This window comes from Myodes glareolus, chromosome 15 (assembly GCF_982192425.1).
Source record: "Myodes glareolus chromosome 15, mMyoGla1.1, whole genome shotgun sequence".
In the NCBI taxonomy this organism is placed as follows: Eukaryota; Metazoa; Chordata; class Mammalia; order Rodentia; family Cricetidae; genus Myodes; species Myodes glareolus.
This window is the reverse complement of record NC_142040.1, coordinates 41,243,186-41,247,602: the sequence shown is the minus strand read 5'-3', so window position 1 is coordinate 41,247,602 and position 4,417 is coordinate 41,243,186. Positions and strand designations below refer to the sequence as shown.

At 41.2% G+C, this 4,417-nt stretch overlaps 1 long non-coding RNA gene across 1 annotated transcript; it reads left to right on the top strand.

The window, feature by feature from the left end:
- Positions 1 to 567: 567 nt before the first annotated feature.
- Positions 568 to 3,841, top strand: LOC148119680 (uncharacterized). Its single transcript, XR_015735040.1, has 2 exons — positions 568 to 647; positions 3,624 to 3,841. It is a non-coding gene; the product is annotated as an uncharacterized LOC148119680 (long non-coding RNA).
- Positions 3,842 to 4,417: the final 576 nt, after the last annotated feature.

Sequence of the window (4,417 nt, the reverse complement as noted above, 5' to 3'; positions counted from 1 at the left end):
TGCTTATGTCTCCCAAGTGCTGGGATTAAAGGCACTTTCCAGACTTTTCTATAAACCTCTCTATCTCTGAGTCAACAACACACTATTTTCAAAGCTGTTTTTGTGTTTTGCCGTACCAAGGATTGAGCCTGGGACCTCACCTACGCTAGGCAGGCACCCTGCTACTGAGATATAGGGCCATCCTGACACCCTATCTGGCTCTTTTTCTCTTCTTCCAAGTTACCAGACTTAGCTGGGCTACGCTCGTCCCATCTTACAAAAGAAGGCCTCTTTGTGCAGGTGATCGTCTAGCCTCCTCTCCCTCTTCTCATCAGATGCCTTGGACTTTACTGTGCACGTACTCTGGAAATTCCCCTAACTCCATGGAAGCTGTTCGTGTTCGAACACTATGGCACACAGACCAAGAGCAAGAGCTTTGTCTGGAAAGCAGAAAATGAGGAGTGGTGCGGGAGAATTGTCAGTATTCTGTCAATCATGTTCTAAATAAAACGCTGATTGGCCAGGCAGGAGGTGTAGGCAGGAAAACCAGACAGGAAGTGGAAATGATGCAAGGAGAGCAGGAGAATTCTGGGGAGGAGGAAGTTGATTCCTCCCACTCCTGCCGAGATCACCAAAGCAGCAGGATGTGATCTGCCCCACTGAAAAAGGTACTGAGCCACATGGCTAAAATAGATCAGAAAAATGGGTTAATCAAGATGTGAACATTAGCTAGTAAGAGGCTAGACCTAAAGGGCCAATCAGCTTTATAACTAATAGAGATCTTTGTGTGGTTTTCTTTGGGCTTGCTGGCTGTGGGGTACTGGGCAGGACAAAAACCCCAACAAGCAGGCCCCCTCATGTTACAGAGGAGGAAGCAAGATTTGCGGTTGAAAGGCTTTCTATGGTGCTCAAGATCTGGGAACTCTCTAACTTAGTCCAGCAGGACTTGGGTTGGGGAGAAGAAATGTCTCACTTGGTGTTTCTATCCATCTTTGGCTGGCATTGCCCAGGAAGAACTCTGCAAGTTAGGGCAGCTTCCAGAGGTGCTAACAGCTGGACTTTAGCCATGCACTGCACTGCTTCTTAGCTGCCAAGTTCAGTTTGAAAGAGAAACCTAAACAGTGTCTAGCCCCTGGAGCCTCTGTTTTACTAAACATTTGAGACCTCTGTAAAACAGAGAGACAAAATAATAAAAGTAACATGCCAGGGCTTTTTATTTTTGAATTATTTTGTCCTTCAGAGTCATTGCCTGATTGTCCAGGGTCAACTCCTTGTCGCCTTTGAGAAACGAACTTTCTTTAGGCATCCCACAAATATTGCCCTTTGGGGTTATGCCTTAAGTTTTGCTCTTTCTGTCCCCCACACACTGCCTTAAAAAGTTTTGTTCAAGTCAACCACTTCAATAAGGTAACAGCTGGCTGATTCCTACTCCGGTCAACTTCTCCACCCTAAGTTCTCAGCCCATATACCTCACAGCCTCCTGGACATTTGTCTTTCCCTGATTCACGGGTACTTTAATCCTAGTTGAGGTCTTTATTTTCCCTCCATACCTTTTTTTTTTTATTCCTCTACCATTTTGTAGCTCAGTGAATGGCATGGTTACCTATTCCTCATGAATTGTCCCCACCTCCGTTCCCTGAAGCCACCCACCACCAACCACTGAGCATCTGCGAAGCCCCATCACCTGTATCTGTTCAGTGTTCACCCTCTACCACTACCTCTTTTCAAATCATGATTTCTTTTTCTCTTCTAAAACATTGCAATGGCCTTGACAAGGGTTCTCCCCTCACTTTTCTACTCTGGTCTTCATCTTCTTCCAATTTCATTATCAATCCGATCAATCAATAAATGTGTCTCTGATGAAGGAATTAGCGATTAAAGCCAAAGTGAAATATGCATTTCATGATTTTTAATATATAGGGAAACACTCTCACTGGTTTTACCATATAATTCTCTTTTTTAACCTATTGTATTTACTTCCTGAGATTTAAATATCAAATTGCCACAGTGTGGTGGCCTGGAACAGCAGAGCTTCATTCTCTCATATTTCTGGAGGCCAAAAGTCTGAAATCAAGATGTTGCCAGGGCAACATTCTCTCAGGGGACTGAAGAGTAAATTCCTTTCTTACTTCTTCTGTCTTCTGGGAACTTCCAGCAGGACATCCCTGGCTCATGGCCACAACACTCCAATCTCTGACCCCTGCTCCACATCACTTCTCTTCTGTGTGTCTCCTCCAAAATTTCCTTTGCCCCTTATCTTACAAGAATATATGAGATTCCGTTTCAGTCTCACCTGAATGTCCCAGAGCAAACTGTACTCTCCCTTTCTGAAACTTAAGTATGTATTTTTCCATATAAGGCAATATTCACCCTTTGCAATAGAAAATTCTAGCCATAGATTTCAGGGATTTGGATGTGGACTTATGGAGGGTAGGGCATCATTCAGCCCACTATACCAACCAAAGTAATTGAGCTAAAATGAAGATTCAATTGAACAAGAAAGGCAACTCTTCTCCTCTGTCTGTCTGTCTATCTGCCTGCCTGGCTGCCTGTCTGCCTGTCTGTCTGTCTCAAGAATCAGGAAGATTATAGATATTCAAAGTAATGAATGAACTGTGAACCAAGATCATTAAAAACACACATACTAGAACAGGAAACACAGGTAAGTAATAGAACACCTGCCAATAATGTGCAAGCTCCTGGTTTTGACTGTCAGCATCACAGGCAAAAAATTAATTACATTGTTGTCTAGTACTTCTTCATAGAGAAGTCTGACTTTGGCAAATATAGTTCTATATAGACAGATTATTCAAATTCATTTATCAAATGTACATATCTAGTTGTCCTTACTTAAATACTTTGTGATGCTATTTATGTATTTTATTTTGAGTGTGCATTACTTTACTAGCTTGGTTATTTTAAAAACAACATTATGTTTTATCATATATAACATATATTGTATATAACAATTGTCTATTAAAACAAATCTAATAACTTGTTTATTTTCCAGTTTAATTACTGAAATGTGGAGTAGATTCACAAGAAAGAAATACAAGACTAGCCATAAAAAATTGAAAATTAAATATGTAAATTTTCAAAGGCCTATATAACAATATTTCCAGAGTTAAAACAAAGCCAATTTTTATTTTAAACCAAACTTCTAGGAAATGTGATTAAGCCTCCAAAGATGCTAGGCTTCATCTATCTCTAAAGATTGAAAATAGAAGAGCTAGAAGTAAAATTGGCGTGGCCCGTGAGACCCCTTACTAGACTGAAGGGAATCTTAAGAAGTCATCATGTTCACTTTTTTACCCAAAGGCAAAATGTACAATAGGAAACATCTTTAAGGCTCTTTTAAGATAAATATTTAGGAAAGAGAAATCCAATATCTCCACTGGGCTCACTGTTGCTTGGGAGCCTTAACAGTACAGGGCCTGAGAAGCTGGCTTGAAGTTTTCTCCCACCTCAGATAAACCATTATGAGAATTTTACTTTGTATTCCCGCAAATTTTTAATGTGAAGAGAAGGGTTTTTGTTGTTGTTTGTTTGTTTTTTGTTTTGTTTCATTTTCTTATATTAGGGATGCTGGAGTAAGACAGAAGTTCTTCAAAGAAGTTGACTTGTTTTTTTCTTGCTGTCTTCAGTCCTGCTAGGTTGAGGGACTGGATACCCATCCCCCCGTTCCAGAAGCAGGCGAGTCAGCATGGAAAGAGCAGAGGCTACAGCAGCGTCACCGGGAACCAGCTGAGCCTACCGATGGAAGCTCCGACTCTGCCCAGGGCTTAGACACCTGATGGGAACTGTAGCATATGGGAGGAAAACACATTATGACCACGTCACGGAATACACGTGCTTCAATTCAGCCTTATTGCAAAACGTACTGTTTGTCCCATTAGTTCTTTTATCATCCAAATCCTTAAAGCTAAAACAGCAGTGTATGGAAAAAATACAGAGGGAGCTTGCGCGGTGCGGGGTGGGGGGTGCTGTTTGTAAAATATGTTTTCTGAGTACTGAGTGCTTTGATAGGACGTTAAAGAGACAACAAAAGATAAACCTGAACCGTGTGTGTGCACGCGTGCACATGTGTGTGCTTGTGTCGCGCTGTGTGTGTGTGTGTGTGTGTGTGTGTGTGTGTGTGTGTGTGTGTGTGTGTGATATGAGTGGTCAATACTGCCCCTTCAATATGGATTTGTTCTGTAAAATTTAAAATGTTTACACAAACTAACACATAAATAAGACCCAGTTCTTACTACTCACAATATCAAATTTAATTTTAATATGAGCTGTTTTCAACTCTACTGCTGGGACAATGAACCAATATGCAAATGATGTGTCTAGCCCCCAGGAAAGCCATGCTATACTGCCCTGCATGCAGCTTCTTTTAAGAAGGCTGTTCTTCCCATCCTCACCTTTTTTTTCAAAATAAGAAACTTCTTTA